The sequence below is a fragment of the Microtus oregoni genome, unplaced genomic scaffold (assembly GCF_018167655.1).
Source record: "Microtus oregoni isolate MIOR12 unplaced genomic scaffold, Mior012 000033F_ref0000390, whole genome shotgun sequence".
Classification (NCBI taxonomy): domain Eukaryota; kingdom Metazoa; phylum Chordata; class Mammalia; order Rodentia; family Cricetidae; genus Microtus; species Microtus oregoni.
In genome coordinates, this window is record NW_024543092.1 from 10,630,399 (window position 1) to 10,655,523 (window position 25,125).

Sequence of the window (25,125 nt, forward strand, 5' to 3'; positions counted from 1 at the left end):
TCTGTCTCAGGATTCTGCCTAGCTTTCCCTGCCTACCTAAGTTCTGCCCTGCTATAGGTCCAAAGCAGTGTCTTTATTCATTAATGGTAATCACGGCACACACAGGGGACTCCCACATCACATGGTCTCTCACTACACCTGTTACTCACTTATTCAGTCAAACTGGCTGTCAAGTGAGAGTCAGGGAATCCTGTCCCCACCTCCCTAAGACAGGGATAGCAAATGCAAGTCACCATGCAAGCCCCAAGTGCAGCGCCATTTGGGTGTTGAAAGGTGAAACTTGGGTCCTCCTGCTTGCACAGCAAGTACTTTACCCACGGAGCCAGCTCCCCAGATCTCCCTCCTTCTTCCTTCTTGCTCAGTTTCGCCTGACTAGGGGCAAGGGACTGCAGACTGAACCCCGAAACTCCCCTATCAGTGGGGTCCAGTTAAGGAGAACACTAACTGGGGGAGTTACAGTAAAGAAAAAGAACAGTAAATTCCTCCTTTCTACCAGGGTCAGAGGCAGCTTCTATATCCGCCACCCTCACAGAGGGCTTTGGTCTCCAACATACCCATTCTACCCAACCCTCCAGTCTGGCTCTCTGCTGTGTTTGGCTTCTGGAGTGCTTCATTGACTCCTTCTAGGCTCTCAGCTCTCCCCTCATATGTAGGGACAGTTTGTCCGTGCATCTGAGTTTTCCTTCTCTTCTTTCCTCCTCCTCCTCCTCCTCCTCCTCCTCCTCCTCCTCCTCCTCCTCTTCCTCGTCCTCCTCCTCCTCCTCCTCATTCATGCTTACTTCCTCCTCTTCTTCCTCATCATCTTCCTTCTTTTGTGTTCTTAGTAAAGTCTTTCTTTTATAAAGACTTTAAGTGACTTCTGTTTCTCCTTTTTGACCTTTGCGGATACCTTAAGAATATTAAGAAGACATCTCAGCAAAAATGCTCTCAGAAATCCTTTTCCATAAAGGGGGAAGAGAACCAGCTGGCTAACATAAAATGCTGCATAACATTTTTACAGCTCCTATGTTCTGCTCCATCACACCCACCGATCTGCGCACCCACCCCGAATCCATCCAGCTATCACTTTCAAGTTTTGAATGTGGGGAGGGGAGATTAACTTCTGATCACACATGAATGAACTAGACCCACACGAGACAGCACAGGGGACCCAGAGGACACTGTGCTCAAATCAGGTGAAGACCAAGGAACACTTGCTTGGGAAGCAAAGGTGAGTTGGGTTCGTAGTCTGCTTTGGCACACAGAATCAATGAAGCTTTGTTGTTCTTTCTGCTGATTCCTACATTCTCCCTCACTGGTAAACTGAGGCAACCAGAAAAGCAGACTGGGAAGGAGCTATTATCACAACCCCATGGATACAGCCCCACTGCTCAGAACCGTCAGCTGCCCATGTGGAGTAGTTAGATACAGAGTTGGCAAACAGAGCTTGTCTTGTCAGCGGATTGGGCTGTCCCGCTAAGTCACTAGGCCCAGATTGCCAGGGCCTGAAAGGAGAGGATTAAAGAAAGTGGGAAACCTCAGTGTTGTAACTTTCTTCTCCAAGTGCCCCCCAATACCCACCCTTCAGCCACAAACATACTCACCAAATGAATTCTCTGAATCCTGCATTTTTATAGAAGGATTGGTACCAACTCACTGGAATGCCAGAAACCACAGACGTGGTCCAGCCTCCCCCACATCCTAGAGGGGTACGTTCTAAAACTCCGAATCAGCTAAGAAAGCCAGCTGTATACAATGTGGCATTTCCCATTCCTACTTACTGATGATAACCTATAATTTATAACGTGCTAAGAGAATAACAAGGGTCATTAATAAGATAGAACAATATAGTGTCAGAGAAGGGCTAAGTAATATTACTCTTGGACTTCAGGGCCATCAGGAAGTCAAGTAGGGGTCAGTAGAACACAAGCATTGTGATACCACAGCAGTTCCTTTGAGGCACTAGACAGCCGCTAGTGAGTAGTAGTGCATACAGGATAGTATGTTCTAGCTAGTTTTATATCAACTTAACACAAGCTAGAATCATCAGAGAGGAGGCATCCTCAACTGAAAAAATGCCTCCCAAAGATCTGGCTTTAGGCAAGCTTGTAGGGCATTTTCTTGATTAGTGATCCTTGGAGGAGGGCCCAGCCCATTGTGGGTGGGGCTACTCCTGGGCTGGTGGTCCTGGAAGCTGCTGTAAGGAAACAGGCTAGGCAAGCCAGTAATCAGCACCCCTCCAAGGCCTCTGCTTTAACACCTTCCTGTCCTGACTTCCTCCAGTGATGAGTAGTGAAGCGACAGTGTAAATCAAATAAACCCAGTCCTCCCCCCCCCCCCACACACACACACTGTGTTTCGTTACAGTGTTTCATCCTAGCAATAGTAACTCAGCCAAGACAGTAGATACACTGGACAAAGGAATGACCGGCATCTGAAGAGACACCAAGCAGGGTGGCTGGGGTTCATTATGATAGTGAGAACGGTGGACAAGTTGAAACATAGACTATTTATGAAAAATTTCACTGGGTACCATAAGAGTTCATAAAGTGTGGCACACTTGAGTGAGACTCTGCCGGTCACATCTGTCGCAAACAGCATAGGCGAGAGGGTAGGGAAGATTTTCTGTAAGTTCCAGATACCAGGAAGGTCCTGATCAAGCCTCCTTAGGATAGGTGTCCTGTCTATGAAAGGCATCCAGCACCTCTCCTAAGGACCTCCAGCGTTATTACAGATCTGCTTTAAAGATGTGGGGGCATCTATTTTAGCCCCGTGGCAAATCCACCTTGTAAATGTATTTCAAGCATAGCTCAGACCCATAGCTTTAGAGAGGCACTTAAGTTATAAACCAGAATATAACATCTATATTACAGAGGATGCTGTAACAATGTGTGTCCTTACTGCATTAATTTGTGCTTCATTTCAAATATTTTCTTTAATTTTCACAACTATGTACACCTGAACATTCAACAACAGTAATAGCGAATGCTTACTCAGGATTTGGTAAATGCAAGGGCAATCTCCTAAGGTTCGGAGTCCACTGGTTTATTTCAATCACCTGCACAGTCCTGGGGAAGGGGGAGCAGACATTACAATCGACACCACTTCTTAGATAAGGAAATGGAGGCCTGAAGAGATTAACTTATTCCCTCAAAGGCACACATGCCGTGAGCTGAACTTTTTAGAAACAAAACAAGAGTGTATGGGTGCACTTTACTGGGCCTGATGGAGCCCAGGCACGTCTGACACCCCTGTCTAAAACGTGCCAAGTGTTAAAGACGTCACCTCGAAGGCACCTTTGATAAAGGTCTATCTTTTATTGTCCTACCATATCGGTGCCTTTAAACATCTGGCTGTCGCAAAGGTCTCTGCCTCCTTTTCCACTTTTGCTTTCTCTAACCAAAGGTCATCCTGTAAGTTAACTGGGGTGATGGAGGTACTGATGCCTGAACCCGGTAAGCGTCCTTCTAGCACGTTTTAGTGTTGTGACCTCACAAGCTTCAGTGTGAAACTCGAGTGTGGACGCAAAGCAATCGTTTTACATCCGATTTCAGGGCGCTCTAGGAAATGGCCACGTCCAAAGCTTAGCTAAACCTGAACAACCCATAGGAGGGGAGGGGTTGGGGGAAGCGATGCGTCTGCGAAAACAGTAGCAGGGATTTAAAAAAAAAAAAATCTAAAACTTTTGCCCCTAGAGGCTGTAATTTGACTGCTGTCTTTGGCAAAAGTCCAGAAAGCAAGCTTAATCTCTTTCTGAGCTGCCTCCTCCTCTCTGCCGGGTCCGCCCGCAGGGCCCCCGAGGAGGCGGGCGGGGACCGCGACCCGCGGCGGCGGCTGGAGGAGCGGGGCGGGGCGCGACGGGCGCGTAGTGGGAAAGAGGAAGTGGAACCGGGCGAGCTGCAGGGCTTGAGGCGGCCGGAGCCGGCGCTGGAGCGCAGCGCACCGCGGAGCCTGGCGCTCAGGAGCCGCCCCTCTCCCGTAAGCGCAGCCAGGACTATTCCAGAGACCGGACAAGGGAAGCTGGAGGCCTCGACCACGCACCCGAATCTGCAGGTGGGGCGGTCAGAGCGCGGTGTCTGGTCCTGGGGTTGGAGTGGGGTGTGTGTTTCTGAGTGCTACACCTGGGAGGGGTCTGACGATAGCTGGCGGTGGCTGCTTGCCGTCCTGGGAGTCCCCAAGTCCGGGCTCACCCCGGTTCAACCTAGGTCTGCCGACCCGGTTCTCCCGCCCCTCGCGGCTGCAGTTTGCAGCTCTGTGAAGTTTGCTCAAGAGCCGCTGGGTGCCACCGCAACCCTCTAGTCCAGTGGAACTGTCCCCAAATAGGACACTCGGTGGCCAACAGCGGTGTGGACGGGAGGACAGGGAGTGTACTACGTGCTCCAGCTAGGAGCAGCCCTGAGGGGACAGAAATTCGCATGGACGCCCCATATCAGCTAGTCAGCGATTTTAGAAGTGAACGGGGGAGTTGAGAGCCCTTGTCTCATCCGTCACCCGAACAAACGCTAATACCTAGCGGTTGCGACTGTGTGGGCTGTTGGCGGCGGATGGCTGGAGTGTGTGTGTGGGGGGGGGGGGGGCATGCAGCAGGCCCCAGGGTGCCGGCCAGAGCAGGTCCCCTCTTTGTGTCCGGGTAGAGTCTCTCTCTCTCTGCACTCAGCAAAGTCGGGACGTCCAAAGGAGAGAGAGGGTCATTGGCTTGCTCGGTTTCACAACGTTCGTGAGAAACAATGAGGTAGATGATTGCTTTGCATAGGCTGTGTGAAGTTGGTTTGTGTAAAGCTGAATGCGGTGTGTGCATTGCTGGAATTTCATTAAGCTCAGGCCGGTCCTTGGCGCTCTCTTTGTACCACCCTCAGGTGGCCAAGGGCTACTGCACCTTTTTTTGACGCCCCCAGGGAAAAGCGAGTTTGTCTTGGTGGGGCATCAATCTCAGAAAGCTCCAATCTTCCAGACAGAATTGTTTTGAAACTTTGGAGCACACTGGATACAAACACAGTAGGATGCCAGAATGTTAAGTCCGGGTCAGATTTATCATTTAACCAAATTCCAGGCTTAGATTGCGTTAACTCTGTAAAACCAGTGCTCAAGGGTTATAGTCAGCCTATTTGAATTTTCAGTTTCTGGAGTTCACATATTTTCAAAAAATAGATTTTTTTTCTGTTGTTGCTAAACTGCTATAAAAACGTATCTAAGCCTATCGTGTCTGGGATCTAAAAGCTCTCAACTTTAGCCTTTCACTGTGGGACGTGAGAACAAGCCATTGCTGGTAGCTTCGACTTCCTCACTGATAAAGCCGTGTCTGTACGGGAGCCAGATAGTTTGAACTGGCCTCACTCCTCCCAGCGGAGGGTATTCATTTGCTCTATGGTAGCTAACACGTCTATACAAAAGTGAGGGGTTGCTGTTTGATCCTTTAACATCTCTGAGTCTGGCTTCCTGACTCCCGAATTAGTTTTTTGTCCTCTTGGGATCCCACCATGCCTAAGCCACTAAAACCAACCAGGAAGAAACTTTCTTCTCCAGAGTTCATGGCTTCCTCTCCAAGTGGGTCCCCACCAGCAATCCTTGCGTGACCTCCCTCTCGTTTCCTTTGCATGGCAGATTCCCCAACGTCCTCTGTAGAAGGACTAAACAGAATGAGAACAAACAGCTGTCTGGTAGTCAAATTTGTGCCCTAAGTCTGTCTTTCTTTGGTAGAATTAATTTGTCTGCTCTTCACCTTTCCCTGTGAGTCCACTTTTTTCAATGCCTTTAGTATAGATGATTGTTACAACAACAACAACAACAAAAAAAACCTTTTAAATTTTCCATGGGAGATTACAGCTGTCATTCAAAGAGGTTAAATTATCACGTTGTAACCTATAGAAATTGGCAGCCCAATTTTGCGAAACAAAAGACAACCAGTAGTGTTTCACGCTCCGGCTTTGCGCTTGTGATTTCTTTTGGTGGTCTAATTCAGATTTACTCGTTTGTATTCTGACATAAAAATAAAAAATTAAAAAATAAACGCCGAGAAACCGCAAGTCTTTTGAACATTTAGTAAACTAAAAGCGTTTTTTTCTGATCTATACTTTTTTATTCTCTATGCTCCATACACACCCCCCCCCCACTTTGTGGGTTTTTCTTCCTTTCACTGCTGGTAGTTAGCTCTTTCAAACAATTGCCACCTTGTAATCCTGCCGCAGAGGAGATTAGATCTCTAGGCTATTCAAGCGGGATGGCTCCTGGATGATGTGGCCCAGCCAATGATTAGGGGCAAGTATTCTAGGATTAGCCCTTGAATATGAAGCTCTTTTCTGGGCCCCATGAGCTTGCAGACCGGGACCCTGCTAAGAAAATTGTTCTGACCTGACCTGAATGATTTTATAACCAGGGAAAGTAACACTTATATTAGATCATTCTTTGGTTTTACTCATCTCCCCCGCCCCCGTTTTATCCTTCCTTCATATATTTCAGAAAGAATGCCCCTTAGCTCCAGAGCTGGACTGACGGTTGAATGAAGTAATCCATATTAAATCCTCGGCACATATGGTGTGCTTTGAAGATGGTAGTTGCTGAAAAGCTGATCCCTGGAGGGAGGGGTTTTGCTGGAGGTAATCCACTGTCAAAACTGCAGTTTAACCCAGCTGTGACTGACCTCCACTACCTCAAGGTGATGGTTGCATGGAGACAAATCTTCGTATTTATAAACTATTTATTTGGGGTTTTTGGGTAGGTGGGGAGTCTTCTCTTCACTTTTCTTAAGTGGGGTCTTACTATGGAGGCCAGATGGGCCTTGAACTCACAATCCTCCCACCTTTGCTGGGAGTACAAGTGAGCGTCACCAGGCTAGGCTGTGCTTCTCTCATTTCTTGACATAGGAAAAGACATGATTTCTAATACAGAGCATTGACATATTCAGGTACAGATCCTCTTCTAGGCAGTCATCTTAGACTTCTGCATAGCAGGCATTTGAGACAGCCATGTTTTATTTCAGGCCTGCATCAGTCTCACTTGGCGAAATGAAAAATTGACCCCAATCCATTGGCTCATGAGAGCCATGGGCAGCTGTGCCAAGTAGAACTCACTGACAGAAGAGGAGCCCCGCATGATTTGGATCTGACTGGCTTCACAGCCAGCAATGAATGCTGAGAGGGGGTGCTAGGCATGCCTGCTGGTCTTCTGGAAGTAGACCCTGGTTCATTGCTGAAGGACTTGGCCCCGGGGAACCTAAATACTACAGAACAATTTCATATATGCCTGGCTAACCTCCTTGTCAGTAGTTAGGAGTCCAGTGGAACTCTAGAATAGCTCTCATGTTGAACTCTGAGTATCTTGTCAACCTGTGGATATAGGGTACTGAATATTTTTTTTTCCCAATGAGCTACTGGCCAGGTAAAGATTTCTTCACCATAACATCTTCCTTGGGTGAGCAGAAGTGATCTTTGTACCTGTTTCTGTGACCCTGGCTAAACCAGCTCCTCTGTGAAAGAAACGGGCTTTATTTCCACAAAAAAAAAGAAAGAAAGAAAGAAAGAAAAGAAAAGAAAAGAAAAAGAAAAGAAAAAAAATAAGATATGTGAGAGCAATTTAAAGTATATAAGGAGCTACAGAAAAGGGTTGGTGGGTAATGGTCCTTGCTACTCTTGCAGAGACCTGGCGATGTGGTTCCCAGTACCCACATCTGGTTGGTTGTAACTTCAGATTCATGGATCTCACACTCTTTGGCCTCCTCTGGTGCGCACACACACACACACACACACACACACACACACACACACACCTGAAGTACAGAGGAGGCATTGGAGATGTAGCTCAGGGGAGACCACTTGTTGAGTTCTCCTACTGGCCTGGGTTCAGTCCCCTCGTGCCCAGAGCCTTAAAATGAACTGTAGGAGAATTTGTGTAAGTTGAAAGTTCCATTCCATCTTCTGTAAAGGATTTGAACATCCGTAGAACAATCCCGTCAGAATACTAAGAAATGTCTATGTTAAATCACGGCTTGACAGGAAGCCAAACCTGCCTGCCAGATCCACACTTCCATACCCCTGCCCTTTCTCCCTCCCCATGTGATCCTAGAGGAGAGTCAATTTGAAGAGTGTTAATGTTAGGGTGAATTTTTAAAACCAACTCTGGCTACGCCCACTGGTAATAATGTGATGGCGGTGGGGTGGAGGGAGAGCCGGGGTTTTCCCTGGGCCTTTAATTAAGAATGCTGTTTTGGTAGCTGTAATAACCACGGTGCTACAGAGGCCACAGAAGGAGCTTATCAGTAGAAGCCAGCCTGGCTATGGGATTTGGCTAAAAGCTAAGCATCCCTTTGACAGGTGGGGGTGGGGCATCCTTTCAAAATGTCAAAGGGATTGTGAGTCTCATGATAGCTACCGCTTCAGCATGAAAGATCAGACCCATACGACATCATGCTATGAGTTAGCTGTCGTATTTGGAATACTGTGTTGGGGAGTCATACGGGACACAGGTGAGTGATCTGTGGCTAGACAGGCCTAGCAGAGGAATAGAAGGGGTGAATTCTAGATCTGGTGCTGGCGAACATTCTACAAAAAGCCAGGTTTTAAGTATTTGGGACTTTGGGGTTCATATGCATTTATGTCACATGCTTTTTGGTTTGGGTGAGTTTTGTTTGCAATTACTTAAAAATGTAAAAACTGGTGGGCATATGGGTTCATAACTGTAATCCCAGCTCTGAGAAGACTCGTACAGAGAGACTGCATGGGTTCAGGCTTAGACTGCAGAGTAAGTTCCAGGCCAGCCTGGGCTACAGCATGAAATTCTGTCTGAAGACAGTAAATGACTGAATAAATTCATTTTTAAAAGTATAAAACAGACTCTTATCATCAGCCTTATAGAAACAGGATGTAGGACTGGGGAGATGGCTTAATTGGTAATGTTTTCTTGCAAACCCCAGGACTGGCATCTGTATGTATCAATTTAAAACACAACAAAACAAAACTGCCAGGATTATTGGCACAGGCTAGCAATTCCAAAAATGATCTGATCTCTGGGACTCCCTAGCTAATCAGCCTGGTCTATTTGTTGTCTTTCAGGCCAGTAAGAGGCTCTCTCAAAAGAGAAAGGAAGGGAGGGGAGGCAGGAGGGTAGGAGAAGGAAGGAAAGAAGGATGGGTACACCCAAGGTTGACATTTGTCCACTAAACAAATGTATACAGGTCATGTGCTTCCCCTTACAACACACACAGAGAATACATGGTAGCTGTAGTTTGCTACCTGTTCTGTATGAAATATATTTGATAATTACAGTATCATTCTGTATTTCCATGGAGACCTAAAATGAGTCGCTGCAAGGCTACCTGGTATGAAATTGAAATCTATCTTCTCTCTGGCATTCTCCCTTCCCTTTCCACTGTGGTTGGAAGTCTCTGCTGGGCCCTGCAGTCAGTTCCCGTGGAAATGGCCACATTGGCACATTCAGCCTGGGGTAGAATAGAGAGGGGAGAGGTTTGGCTGGGATGAAGTAAAAGCCACACTGAACCTTATTATCCCTGACTATAGGTGGAATGAGGACCCAGCCCTGCGCATGACACTCACCATTTGTGCCCCTGCTGCTCTCTTAGGCCCTTCCATGAAGTCCTGTGTCCCTTTTAGTCAGCATCACTTGCCGAGTGGGCCATTTCGTTTCTCAATGACAGTACATCTTTTCATCCGCAGAGGAAGGACATGCTGCCTCTCTAGAGACCTTGTGCATCACACCGGGCAAAGAGCAGGTGTCTACATCTCCATGTTACACAGCAGCTTATAGCTGAAGCTGTTAAGAAGCCAAAAGAATGTCACGATTCCTGTTGATTGACATTCTATTTCAAGCTAAGAAAACAGTCTGGGCTCTCTCTTTATCTGCTGGGTCTTACCTATGTATTTAAGACATGATTTCATGTAGCGCAGGCTGGCCTTTAACTCACTATGTTGCTAAGGGTGACCTTGAACTTCTTGTCTCTACTTTCCAAGTGCTAGGATCTCAGGCATTCTCCACACCATGGTTTCATACAGTACTAGGGTCAGACCCAGGTTTTGCGCATGCTTGTCAGTTGTGTTCCCAACATCTCCAGTCCCTGGTTCTCTGTCTTTAAAGTACCTAGGATGAACTGCTCATTCTTGGGAATGAATGAGATTTTCCACTGTAAAACAATTAGTAATTGATCAATTTCACATTAGTAACTGATCAATGGATGTTAAATTTTATTCGGCTCAGATCCATTGATTGAGAACCTACTGTGTTGAGAATAATGCCTGACCAACCTGAGAGATGGTCTCCATAGAGACACAATTAGGGTGATGGGAAAATCAGAGTGATGGATGTGTTACTCTTCACTGGTCCTCGAGGAATCCTCTAGAGGAGGCAACATTTCCTTGGGACCATAATAATAATGAGTTCTAAGGTCCCTTTGAGATACACCGTATTATCAGCTGGAAAGCAAAATGTTAGGCAAGCACTCCACCACCAAACTGGATCCCCAGCTCCAAATATACTATTTTCTACCTTTTTAAGAATTGATGTCTGTGTTTTTGGTCTCACTTTGTTAACCGAAGGCAGCCTCAGATTCTGCATCCCCCTACATCCACGTCCGGCATCCTGCAGGGAAATGTATTTTTATTTATACTGCATGCATATCTATAGCTGCACAGCGTCCCACCGATGCCTTGCCCTGGGACAGAACCTTCTTTCCTATCTCTTAGCTCTCAAATACTAACTTGGATTTGACAAAGAGTTTAATTAAATATTAACATAATAATTTTAAAATATTTCCATACATCTATGACCTGAAGTATTTTTAACAATCAATCTGGTCTGGCCAAAGGGTCTCAGTGAATCCTTCTTAAGTGCGCTTGCCCTACTCGTGACTTGTAAAGGGGAAAGCTGAGCCCTTCCTACAGCCAGCTCATTCCCTTGGCAGATGTCTGCTGAGGTCTGGGAATCCTTACTGCAGTGTGGCTGCCTCTCTAGAGCAAAGGCGTTAGCTGCCTGCGAGCTGGCGCTCTTCTGTTTTCGAGATTTTACTGAACACGGATATTGAATGTGCCTTTGCCCCTCCCTATCCCAGGAGGCCGACTGGCCCTGTGATGGAGAAGGTTTGGGTTTTTGTACAATCAAACAGCAGAGGCTGCGCTCCATTCAGGATGCCTTCGCTGCTCTGGCAAGCCTCTGGCTTTTCACACCAAGCTGACTTCCTTCCAATAGGACTCCACCCTCCTCCTGGTGAAGGACTGATGGGCTGCTTCAGTCAGTGCTGGTTTCTCTGAGCACCCTCTAAACACCCAGCCCTGGTCAGGACCTTTGCTCTGCACCCCTACTTGGAGCCTGCTGTTGTCCACAGCTCTCTCCCCGTGCTCTCCTGTGTCTTTAACCCCCTCGGTGAGGGTGAGCATGCGCAAAGTTTACTTCCAGCTGTGATGAAGTGGACCTTTGTGCTGCTGTGTTCTTCGTCTCTGGCACATCACCCAAGTCCCTAGCCCTCCATGTCCCTCCTATCACCCTCTCTGAACCTAACTACTGATGTCAGAGCAAAGTGCCCTTCTTGTACCAGGTTTGACAGGGAGGATAGATCAATGCCCGGCCCAGGAGGGACAAAATGCAGGCCCTTTCCCCTTCCTGAGACACCCTTCCCTTCTTCCCTCCACCTTCCCATGTGACTAAAGATCCCCACGTCCCTGGAGGTCTTCAGAACAGACACCCGGCCTGACTGAAATCTGAGTCTTGGGGAACAAGTAGCTGCAAAGCAGAAGTCATTCCTTCGCATTCCGAGGATGCGTGTTAACCACGGTCCGGCTTGTATCAAGGTGATTTAAAGCTGCCACCAACCTGTGATGAGAAAGTCGGCAAAGAGCTGAGGCCACCAGGAGAAGGGAAGGGGCTCTCAGAGCTCAGCCCCCGTGGCTGTGATTACAGGCGTCCTCAAACCCTGACATCTGTGCTTCTCTGATGTGCTGCACGGGAGAAAGACTGTAATCGGAGGCATAAATGTACCACCCTGTGTTTGCTCCCTTGAACCGCATAGCCCTGTTATTAGTGTAAGTATCTCTGTGGTGCTAACATGTTAGAGCTGCCTCAGAGGAAGACATGGCTCCTTTCTGGAGCAACATACTGTTAACATACCCGGTGCCTCAGACGTTTTAACCTCTGAAACTACTGAGCACAGGAATGACGGTGCCGGAGAGTAGGTCTAACTCAGGGGTTTGGCATCACTGAGGGGGAGATGGGTAGGGGAGGTTGCAGGGAGATGTGGCTTTTAAAAAATGAACAGATTTCATCTGGACCTTTCTTATCCTCTATGGGAGGCTCTATAAGGAATAGAGTAATGCGATACCGTGGCAACAGATGGGACATGGGGACTGGAGGGGTTGGTTAGTATTGGCTCACCGAGAAAAGTGCACTAGGAGTTCTTTGGAAGCTTCTGGGGCACGGTTATGGAGACAATCACGGTGGTCTTGGCTCCTGGCTACTTTTCCTCACTATCTGTGTAAAGTGCTCCACTCCCACACCACACACATGTGCCTGTAGCAACTGGGTGTTAGGTTCGACTGTACAGAAGGCTGTTTAATCCAAGTCCTTCATGATATCCAGCCTCCAAGATACTATAGTGATGAGAGGAATATGAAAATAGCGATTTCAGGGCCCACACGTGTGCCCCGCCACAACGAAGCCTAAAATCCAGGCGGCTCTTCAACAGTCCTGTCATGAGGACTTGTTCTTTTCACTGCTGCCTTTTGGAACGTACCTGAAATGGAAGCAGACACTGTGGGGTTCTCAAGACAGCTGGGATGTGTTCCATACTTAGCAATGACTTTCAAAATTCGAAATTCCCCCAGAGGAGGGGAATAAAGGAAGACTCATTCTGTGTTGTGATCTGTCATGTGTCAAAATTTTGTCCAGCCAGGTTCTTTTGCTTAAAGAATTTCTAAATTGGAAGTCAGCATTTCTTTGCCCCTAATGTCTTACAGAAATGAGAGGGCTAGAGGAGTGGCTCAGTGGGTACAGTGCTTGCTGAACCTGAATTTGGGTCCCCAGTACCCACAGAAAATATAGGTGTGGCAGTGCACACTTCTAACGCCAGTGCTGGGGGAGGGAGAGAAGGCAGAGACAGGTAGGTTCCCATAACTTCATGACCAACCAGTCTAGCAAATCCGTTAGTGCTAGGTTCAGTGTGTGACCCTATCTAAAAGAATAATACTAATAACAATTATGATAATAATGTGGAGAGATTCCAGAAGATACACAGTACCAACCTCTGGCCTCTATTTGTTTACACACAGGTACGTCTATCCATGCACACACATGTGCACACACACACACACACACACACACAGAGAGAGAGAGAGAGAGAACCATTTTTGCACTAGCTAAAGACATACCGACAACAACTGTTGCAAAACTCACCTTAGTTTTAGATTGTTCATATATGCAGAAAACACTTGGCGAATGCTCAGATCCTTCAGTGAGAAAATTCACCACCTCAGTATGCATAATGAACGTTCATAGCACTCCTGTCTAATATCATCTTGTTTTATCCCCTGTTCTTTATTGTTATCCAAATTCAAATGCTGCTTTGGAGTCACTGACCATGGAAACACGTGTGCATGGAAAAGACATGTGTGTTTTCCTGAGGTCTCAGTCTTCAGGTGAAATAGTGAAGAGAATGAAACTGGGAAGGGTGTGTCTGTCACCAGAAGGTTAAATGCCACCTAAACTAGAGGTTTACAACTGTGTAATAAAGATTTTATGAAGCTGGACATGGTGGCAACCACTTGAAATCTCAGCACTCTGGATGCTGAGGCAGGAAGAATCAATAGTTAAAAGTTAGCTTGGGATACATGACAGGATCCTGGCTCACATATACTAGAAGAAAAAACAAAACCAGACGTTCTAAGCTTTCTAAGCTTTTAGTGCATCATAACCTGGGTAAAGAGCAGCTATCCTACTGCGGTTTTTGCACATCATGTTTAGTTTTGTGCTCTGTTACTAGGTAGCTGGAGCAATAAAACCAACATGAAAGTAACTGGGCAAGTTTACCTGGGTGTTACAAGGTTACACGCTGAGTTTCCTGAGGCGGCAGTCCATCATTCAAGATAAGGAAGAGGGGCATAGTGCATTTGGTTGGCTGTGGAAGAGACGGATTTTCACGTGGGTACTTCAGGTTACCCGTTCGCTCAACAATCATGCTTTCCTAGTTCTGCATGTGCAGTGAAGAGCCAAGCTGGACGAGTCTGGAGTGACTTGTCGACTCCATCCAATCGCTTGAAAGAAAGCTGAGCAGTTAGGTGGGGCTGGAGAGCACAGCGTTTGACCTGCTGGTGGGAAGACATGATCAGAGGGTGCATGCATCTGGGACTGTAACTAAAGCCTGAGACAGCCGCCTCCTAAGGAGAAAGTGTTTAACTGTTTATTAGCCTCACTGTTGTAGAGGGTCTGGTCCGTGACCGGTCAGGCCGTTTCCTATGGAGCCTCCGAGGAGGTACAAAATCACAGGAGCAGCATGTCTGCCATGCAAAGCCACCAATCTCACTAGGAGCCAGGACACCAAATGAGTGAAGAAGGCTCAGGGGTCTATGAATTTCCTAGAGACCGCCCACTAAGCCTTACCGCCTAAAGTGCCCATCACTTCCCAGTAGTGCCAAGCTAGGGACCCAGCCTGGACCTCCCAAGCCCTTTGTAACACTGTGTTAGCCAGCTTTCCATCACTATGACAAAATGCCTAGGATAGACAACTTATGAGGAGGAGGGGTTTGTTTTGATCCACTGTGATTGGCCTGCTGCTTTTCACTTGTGGCAAGGCAACATACCATGATGGAAGCCGTCACAGGGGGAGTGGTTCACATCTTACTCACCAGCAAGCAGAGAGGGGGAGTCCCTAAACTCCACTTTAAGGACATGCTCCCAGTGACCTCACTTCCCCCAGCTTGGTCCTAATTCTTAAAGGTTCTACTAACTCCCAATGGCACCAGAGGACTGCTGGGAGATGGACAGACCCAGTATTGGAGAGACCGAGCATCTAATCCATGGGGTTTGTTTGGTGGAACACTTATCCAAATGATACCAGGGACCTTCCAGAGCCAAACCGCAGCAGAGAGTAACCTCAGGCAAGGTTGAGTCATAGCAAATGAGTGATCTTGAGGATATCTCAGGGAAGAAAAGATAAGTATGGAGAATCATGATTGAGGAAGAGACAAGCACTATGTGTGTGCAGGATGAGATGTAAGTGAGTCGACACGGAGGAGGGAGACAGATGCTAAGCTGTGCAGGTCTTTGGGATATTGAAGATCTTGGCCATGATTCAGCCTGTGATGTCAGGCGATGGGTGGGCCTGAAGCTGAGGAGCCACATGCTCTCTTCAACAGCTAGTGATTTTTCTGGCTGCTATGTGGAGAACTGTGTTAGAAAGTTCTGGAAACAGGCAGAGCTGGAGCGATACAGAGGGAGGTCGGTAGCAGAAGAGTCTGTGAAGAGGAGGTGGATTTAGAACTGAATGTTTGCCAAGATGATACTGGAGAGATTTGTGGGATAGTGAGTGGCATTGTCACCAGGATTTGCTTTGCTTATCCAACTCCATGTCTCCCTTCTGTCTCCTCAACACAAAGTAAGCAGAGTAGCACATGGCTGGGCATGAAGCTCTCCATGAAGCTATAAGCTCATCTCCCTTTCTATTCATAGGCCCAGGACCCTTCCTTTCAGCTCTTAGTTCCCTCTAGTCCACCACTTAAGATGTGGTTGTATATGTGCATGCTTATGTAGTTGAGTAGATAAGTTGAAGTTCTGGTGTCAATCATCAGGTGCTTTCCACCTTTTGTTTGAGATTGGCTTTCTCGTTGGCTTAGAACTTGGCCAAGCAGGCTAGACTAGCCAGCCTGTAATCTTCCGGGGCTCTTCCTGTCTCTGTCCTCCCATCTCCCATCTATGGGGTCACAGCAATTGTTGACGTTTTATCATGTGTGACTCATGAGTCCTCTTCCCCCTTTCCACCAGGGAACCTGATCTTCTAAGGGTCTCCTGTGAGGAATTGGCAATGGTCTTGTCATGCTCAGAGGACAGAGTTCTACAAGGGACGGGCAGTGAACACGCCCAGTTTCAAAGCACAGACTTTACTACAACCTCCCAAAATGTCTAAACTGAGAAGGCATGCCCAGGAGAGATCATTACTGCACCAAAACCACTTTCTATAGTCCTGTTAATGAACTGTTAGCTCAGACCTCCCTGGTGAGTTTTCTTTCCAGCTTTTTTCTCTTTACTCTCATTCCCACCTCCTTTCCCTCCTCCCCTCTCTTATTTATATCTTTAGCTACCTGCTCGGAAATCTATTTCTCAACTGATTTGTGAAATAGAAATTGTATTGTTTTGTTTGCTTGCTTTGCTTTTATTTCTTAAAACTAATTTCCATATTAGGAGGGAAAGTGATTTGGTTCATATTTGCTCTGGAGGAGCTGGGCATCTAGAGAGGGAGGGTGGACAACTAAATGGGCATTGAGATGAACACATCATGGAGCCTCAGAGATGGTTCAGTAAGTACAGCATCTACTTCACACATGTAAGCATCCGTCTTTGGATCCCAAGAACCCATGTAAAAAGCTGGGTGCTGTGGTGGGCACCTGGGAATGCAACACCAAATTTGAAAAGTCTGCTGTTATTATTCTCAGGATCCGAATTCATGACTGTAGGGAGATTCAAACTGGAGACTCTTAAATGGTGCAGTAATTGCCCTGTGGTGTATAATCTCAGTTTGCAGAGATGTGTCCAAAAGACCCTGTCATAGAAAATAATAATGAAATTCTAGTAGCCTAGTTTTAATGGTTATGTTGATTAGAAAATGGTCAAATGACTCTTCTCCTGGAATATTCTGACTTAAATTTTCTGCCTCAAATCATAAGGCTCATAAGGCCCAATTGCTTTTCCGAAATAAATCAATAAAAGCAGGGGAGGACACCATGATGCAGTAGGTTGGTCAGAGCCTCCCACTCCTATTTGGATCCCTCTGGAATTTATCTAGCTGGCTTTTGCACAGTTGGCTCAAAGTCACCCATGCAGAAATGGACTCACAGTCTCTATTTCCAGACACACCTCTAGCTTCCTGGGATCCCCCTCCGATCCCTTTTCAGTTCTTGTTAACAGCGCCACAATTCAGTGGTCACAGCGAGACATTTTCCTTCCCTTTCCTGCATGCTCTGGTCAGTCAGAAACAACTTCTTGAATGAACCTCTGTCGGTATTCACCTACCCAGGCCTCTTTCCCATCCTCTTTGAATCCTGCCTCCTGCCTATCCTCTGAGGCAGTTCTGGTGGATCTGCCTAAAGCAAATGACAACACTGAGTGTATTTCCACGGACCTGTTCTGTTGACTTAATTCCAATGAAGGTTGGTGGGAAGCATAAGGCAGAGAGAGACACAAGTCCCAGATATAAGGCATTTAGAGCTTCTTGGTCACGTCTGTCTTTGATACCTCAGGATCAGCCCAGAGGCAGACACATGGGCTTTCTTTCCAAAGCACTCAGGATCCAGCTACTTCATCTAGTCACCAGTGATTTTATTTGGTCCAATCATTGTCACCTAAGTTATTGCCATAGGTCTAATTTTGTCCCTTTGCTTACACCCAACCCCCCACCCCCTGTTTTCTATACAACACTAACTTCATTGTTAGTTATGTTGACCTCTGTGAGTCCCCATCTTATCTGGCCAGAAGCTATTTCATGGAGTGTCCTAGGAGATGCTCTCTGACCTAGCTCCTGTATTGCTCTCATCTCATCTCCTGATCTTCATTGGCCCATTGACCTTTTTGTGATTCCCTGGTATCCCATGCTCTAGCCTGTTTTCATGACCGCTGCCTGGACATCCTTGCCTATCTCCCAGGGCCTTTATTTATTGTCCCTCTCTCTTGCTGGCTTCCTGCTCACATGTCCCCTTACTAAAGAAGTACCTGATACCTTCCATAGACCTGGAGTCCATAGAATCCTTGCAAGCACATCCTTCTTGCCCCACCTCATTTTTATGGATGCCTTTTATCCACAGCTACCATATTGCCTACTGTCTGTCCTCCCCACTGTTACCACAGCAGAGGTCTTATGCCGTTTGCTGCTGTGTTTCCAGTGCTTTAGCGCAATGCCAATGGTAGAGAGAAGATTAAATGTTTGTTCTTAAATTGATGTCACTTTGTCAATTGCCATCTCTTCCTCTATTTGGTGTGTTCTGGTCCCCAAATCTTTTACATCATGTTCTAAAACAGACACTAGCAGTCCAGAATATTGTGGGTGGCTGAACAGTGGTGATGATACTGGTGGTGGTGGTGGTGGTGGTGGTGGTGGTGGTGGTGGTGGTGGTAATAATGATGGTGAAGGTGGTGGGATTGATGGTGATAGTCAGGATGATGGCGGTGATGGTAAGTAGAGAGGTATGTATGGAGGTGACAAAGGAGATGGAAAACCCCCCTCCCATGACTCCCCTTTCTCCATCCTCGCTCTCACTTTCCAGAGCTTCTAGAGAAGTATTCAGAGGAACACCCGACTCTTTCCAGGAGAGCCTGCCCTCTAGCTCCATCTTATCTAGAAGATTCTGTATCTGTGCCCCAGATCCTGCCCCATTCAGGTTCTGCCTCCCTGGTCCTCATCAACATAATCAGTACAGCACGAGATGTGATAGTTAAACGTTCAACTCTGGAGCTAGACAGCTTCATCCCTGAGAGCTTTACAGACTGTGGACAAAGTGTTCAGCCCCTGTAAGCCTAGCACGGTCATCTTACACATAATAAATGAATCCCAACTTCCTGGTGTTATGAGGATTGGATCCAAACATTTTTTAACATGTTTGCAGAACCCAGTCCCAACTTAAAGAAAAAAAAAAGTTAGGGAAATGTTAGCCATTATTTTCACCAAATTTCTTTAAAGCAAATTTCATAAAATGAAAATAATCCTCTTATTTCTCAAAAACTAGATGTTTTTGATTTGATTGTTTTGTGTGTATTAGCTCCTTACTCTAATATAGACTGTCATTTTATCCACATCTTGGATTTGACTACTACATAAAATAAATATCATCTGACTATGTGAAGATTGTGTTGATCTACCCACCTCTCGCCTCCCTCCTGTGATCTAATTGACATACCATAAATTGCTGTTGCTTTATTATCTTTCCAAGTTCCTTGCAGGGAGGAACGAACCCTCTAATTAGGGAAATTTGCAGACAGAGCTAAGTGGAGAACATACTGCAACGAAGCCCCATCTTCAAGACTCAGCAATTATGAACGTAGTGCCAACCCTAGTTCATCTGCTTTCCCTCCTCCACTTTAAATTATTAAAAGCAAATACCATGACTAAGGTGTAGTCTCATTGCTAGGGCACGCTCAGTGAATGTAATGGTCTAGATTCTGTTCCCAGCTGCTTCCAAAGAGCAGGTCCTAGATAGCAAGTTATTTTGCCCACAGATACTTCAATTTCGGACTAACTTTTCCATCACTGCCCATCTCTAATGAAAATAACACAGCTCCTAATGCCCACTTCTACTCTGTCTGTGGTCTATTTAAATCCTGTTAGAGCAGGATTGCTTGCGTACTTAGTTCACTGTTCCAGCCCAAGCGTATAACAGCAAGGCAATGCTTAAATAAATGAATGAACAGTTATATTCGAAACGAATTATAGGAGATAGCTTTGTTTTTTAAAAAAAAAAAGTGTAAGTGCTGCTTGTGGCCTTGGATTATTGCTTTTTGGCTTTTTGATGAAAATCAAGCATGACTGATGTATAATGTAGGTCATAAGACTCATGTAGTAACTGAGGCACAATTGCCTTGTGTTGGTGAACATCACGCAGATATCACTGTCACCCAGTTAGCAGAAACTTTCAGAGTGCCACCTGGGGAGACACCGTCCTTGTACCTCATTCTTGACTCAGCTTTGAAGTCCTCTCTGTTTTCCCCTTCTTGAATGGGGAACAAAGGTCACCTGGCTCTTGCAGTCAACTTGGATAAGGTGTGTTTGACTCTAAACTGTCGACTTACTAGCTATTTCATCACCATCAAGTGAGGGGTAATTAGACGACGAGATAAGATTGTTGTGGACACTCACAGGTAGAGTGGAGGTGTTCTGCCCTGGTGTTTGGCTTAAGGTGCTGCTTAGTGAACTATGATGGCCGTTCTCTTATCTCAAAGAAGCCACACGGTTGGGAACATCCAAGGCAAGAATTGTTGAGACAGAGGGAAGGAACCCTGATGGAAGCTGTCCCCCCAGCCAAGTCGTTTCATGGTCTCCTTGTTCTTGCGCCCAACTGTTTGTTTCCAGGGTGGTGCTTCAGGGTTTCCCACAGTTGTGAGGATCTGTGTGACGAAGAGCGAGAAGTGTCACGCTTTTCTGTCTGCTCTACCCTGCCCATCTGAAGTTGGAAGAGTTTTTACTGCTCTTAGATTTTTAAAGTGATATTATAGTTCTCCCTTCTTTTATACAGTAAGGGTAAATCGATTTTCTCATGCAAGTCAGGTGTGTTCTGCATTATACATTAGGGAGGTTTCATCACCCCTCCAGAACTAGGTCTCTGTCCCTGTAGCCCCGAGTAAATGGCCGCAGGGCACTACAGATTCCCATCTGAGCATGGTGGCCTGGCGTGGTGAGTGCTTCACCCACGCAGCCGTCCTAACTGGCTCGTCAGGAGCACATTAGAATCCTTCTCAGGGGTTTGCACACGAGGTTTGCATCCCCTTCCCATATTTCATTTAGCGTGTAGAAATGCCCTTTCGTCATCTTGTTTTGAATTAAGTCATTCTGTATTTCCAAGATCACCGTTGATCTGAGGCAAATTAACTGATATTTGAAACAAGTACTATGGTAGGTAATAGAGAACCTGAGCAAAACCCACCCTTCTCTGTAATTGGTTGGTTTTTTTACACTTTGCTTTTTGTGGGACCCGCCACCCAGCTCCCAAATAAATCACATGGAATCTTATTCTTTCTTATGAACTCTTAGCTTGTTTCTAGACAGCTTTTCTTAACTTATATTATCTTGTCTACCATTTGCCTCTGGACTTTTCTCTTACACTATTCTGTATACTTTTTTTTTTTTACTTCTTACTCCATGGATGGCTGTGTAGCTGGGTTGCTGGCCCTCGATGACCCCCTCCTCTTCTTGCTCCTTTCTCTTTCTTCTCAGATTTCTCCTATTTATCTTCTCTGCCTGCCAGTCCCGCCTATTCTTTCTCTGCACAGCTATTGGCTGTTCGGCTCTTTTAGATCAATCAAGTATTTTAGACAGGCAAAGCAACGCAGCTTCAGAGTTAAACAAATACAGCATAAAGAATGCAACACATCTTCGCCTCATTAAGCAAATGCTCCACAGCACAAACAAATGTAACACATCCTAAAATAATATTCCACAACACTTCTCCCGACACTCACAGTGGATTCCTGACCCTGATAATGGTTCCACATCACATACCACTGGGCCCTTTCCCACATCACCTGTCTGCATCCTTCTTATCAAACAAAACCCATAGAACAACCCACAGGTCTCCTTCCCAGTGTTCTCCCTCTGCCTCATTTGCCCCTCTAGAGCTGGCACCTGCCCTGCCCTCCTGCATCAACTTCTACATCTTTCTAAATCTCCCTAGTAGAGAGCATGTACTGTGCACTTACTTAAATTCCCACAGCAGCAAAATTATGTGTGTATACATGTGCATGTGTGTGTATATGTATACGTTTGTGATGTGTGTATGCATATATGTATTATAAATATGTGTATTTATATATGTATGCATATTTGTGTATATATGTATGTGTATATGTGTGTAATATGTATATGCATGTGTATGTATATGAATGTGTATCTATTTATCTGTGTGAGTTCACATGAGCTAGGATATATTTGAGAGGAATCAGACCAAAGAGGAATCAGAGTGGGCAAGACCTACTGTAAGGAATGGGATGTTCCTGAAAACAGAGAAAGGGAGACTGAACAGGCCAGGCATAGGGAGTCTGGTATGAGGAGAAGAGAGCCGTGGAGAGCAAAGGGGTGGCTGGTTTGTCCTCTCTCCGAGATCTCATCAACTTGCTAGCCATGGCTTCCTGTTGTACCAGGGAGCAGCAGGTACAGGGTCGATGGGCTGCAGGTGTGCATGGCAGTGGTGAGAGGTAGCTTTGCAGGTAGTTATGAATTTCATGTCCATGAGTGCATTGAATATGCATAGTCATTTCCACATCATAGAGGAGGAAATTTATAAGTGTACCAAAAAGGCACAAAAGTGTACATATGTGAATTCACAAAAAAAAAAAAAACACCCAAGTGTTCCATAGCAGTATTGATCCCACACCCAACAGATTGGTGTAGATCCTGCGATTTTAGTAGATGCGTGTTGGGAGTCAAGACAACAGGTGAAGGGGCGTCCAGTGGCATAAAAAGTAGAAATTAATATTTCCTCACAAGTCCAAACAAGCTCAGGGCTAGGAACTGACTGTCTCCATCAAAAGATCCAAGCCCAGGCCTGCTACCCTGTCCTGAGAAATGACACCTTGATTATGGGCAAACACAGCCTAGTTAAAATTAAGAGTTGTGTTATTGCAGATGGAAAGAGTGACCCTTTGGGAGACAGTTGTCTAGTAACAGAAGAGCAAAGTATCTCATAAGATGTGGCAGTCGCGAGGCCAGGAGAGCCTGTAACCAGTCACTAGGATGGACTCTCCAGGCTGTTTGCCACTGGAACTCACAGAAGTCCTCAGGACTTGGCTGACTTCTGAGATGTTTTCTCCTGGGGTTAAATCCATGTCTGAGATCTTTAACAGCTCATGTTGAACTAAGAACTGGATATTTTCAGCCAGCACTTGTCTGTGCCAAGGACTCTCTGTTGCTGAATTCAGTCCGGAGGGGAAATAATCGAAGATGCCAGTCATCATAGGCTGCCAGTCATTCATGGTGGCAACAAGAAGCACTTGAAACCCAATGTGCATTCCCCATTTGGGTGACGTCAGGACAAGCTCACCTGACACAGCCTTGCAACCCCCAAATCGTACCCTACCAACCCCACATTCACATCGGCCTGATGAACCAGAGGCAAAGGCTGAATATTCTCAACCTACTATGATCAAGTTAAAGTGCTGGTAAATGATGACAGTTAGAATTTCGGGCTTGGAGGGAGGGAGGTATGATTGAGAATTATTTAGAGGATAAGAGAGCGAAGAGCCAAGGTAAAAGAATGAGTTTCACTTGTGTCTTTTCAGAAATGTTAGTTTGTCTTTTTCTCTCTATTGCACATTCCCAGTGAATTGCAGGAAATTCTTGTGACGGGGGACCCTGTGTTTGGAGGGCTTGTTAGTTAGAAAAACACTCATTTGGTGGTGTGCTTCTGGTGAAGATTATAGAATCCATTATACGCCACTGATTTTGAAGAATAGCAATCCGTTTAATCACACTTGTGTTCACGGTGGCCCACAGAGGAATTAAAAGACTTCCTTTGAAAAAAAAAAGTTTGTGCTAAAATAGCACTTTTATCCTCACTAAAATTGTTGCTGCTGGTGCTGGAGTTTCAAAACCCAACTTGATGTCCTAGTGAAATTTAAAAGGCCTCAATCAGTAATTAACCAGTTAATTGCTGGCATGGTAAAATTGACTCATACTTTTGGATGTACTGAAGAACCTCACATGCCCCTTGGCAGATTGTGTCTGTGTGTCTTGAACATACAGGATGTTCCATTTGACAGCGTTTCCCATAGAACTCAGGAAGGTTTGGTTGGCTTTAAAGGTTATTTCTTTCTGAGTTGTCTAAGGGAGTTTCACATTGCGATGCTGATGGTGAGCTGTGAATACGGCTACTGGGCTGGTCTAAGTCAGTCTGTGAAGCCAGGCAAGAGAGCCCTCCCCAGGGCTTCTACTTACAGGGGATTTCCTTCCATTCTCTGAGTGCAGACAAACCCACTGCAGCTAACCCATGGCCGTATCAGCAAGCATTGTTTCGTGGACAGCCTGGGGTGTGGGAACAGGTCTGCATGGGAGAGAGAATGCATTCAAACACGGGAGCAGAAGTGGATGCAGAGTGCAGCTGGGGTGGGAGTGAGGTCTGTGTGTGCTGTGGTATGAGTGTGTGTGCACAGGAGACGTACATAAACATGCGTAAGGTTTACTGTAAATTACACTGACACGTGACTCGATTTGGAAATAATAACAAAAAGGGTAGTGATTTTTATGGATACTTCTAAGGATGTTTGCCCAACATGTGTAAGTGAATATAATTCTAATATGAATACTGCTTGGGGTTTTCTTTTACATTAATAAGTAAGACAAGGAGCTTGGGGCGTGGCTTAATGGGTAGAGTACTTGTCTGCTATGTATAAAACTCTGGGTTCCATCTTCAGTGCTGTATAAACCAGGTTCAGGGATACACACCTACAATCCTAGCCCTCAGTAGGATCAGAAGTTCAAAGTCCTTCTCTGTTGTATCATGAGTTCAAGGCTAACCTGGGATACATAAGATCCCATCTCAAAAAAAAAAAAAGGCAAAAAGAGACAAGGAAGATATGGGTTAGTGCATTGATTAGCCACAGTGGCTGTTTTGAATCAGATCATTAGTGTCCAATACAGGGTTTGGTTTCTTCAATATAACAATTGCATATACTACCTTGTTTATATTTAATCTTAATCTATATTATTTACACTATTGCTTGCTGGTACATAAAGAAAGGGGAGGAGGCAGACCTCTGTTCACTCAGGTCCTTGACTGGCCTTAGCCGGGAAGACCCAGGTGCCGGCATCTGATGGCATTCTCAGCCTAGAGGAAATGCTCGACTTGGCAGTGGCCTGTTTCTGTGTCTCCAGGACACACTCGAACCAGCTCTGGAGGGTCCTGATTGGACAGAAGATTGCTGCAGCAGCCTGGACTCTCCTTGGTTTCCATCCCCAAGATCCCCAGTGTTTTGCAGGAGTGGAAGGGATCTGCATCAGTACTGCCATCCTCGTGGTGACCATTATGTCTGCCCAGCCCTTCCTAATGCGAGGGAGGGCTGGAAACCTGTTTCATGCATTTTTATTTGATGTATACATACATATATATGTATACACATTCAAGTGTGAGTGTGTGTGTGTGTGTGTGTGTGTGTGCGTGCGTGCGTGCGTATGACAGTCTGGCTATGTTGCCCAGGCTGAGAGTAAACTCACGACCCTCCTGTCTCAGTGTCCCAAGTCAATGGGAC

General features: G+C 46.0%; 1 protein-coding gene across 2 annotated transcripts in view; it reads left to right on the forward strand.

Annotated features, from left to right (window-relative positions):
- The first annotated feature begins 3,826 nt into the window (after positions 1–3,826).
- Plekhg1 (pleckstrin homology and RhoGEF domain containing G1) overlaps positions 3,827–25,125 on the forward strand; it is a 215,321-nt gene continuing 194,022 nt past the window's right edge. For both annotated transcript variants that reach the window (XM_041680135.1, XM_041680136.1), the window contains exon 1: positions 3,827–4,032. The gene's annotated coding sequence lies outside the window, so the exon portion shown is untranslated. The remainder of the gene's footprint in view (positions 4,033–25,125) is intronic.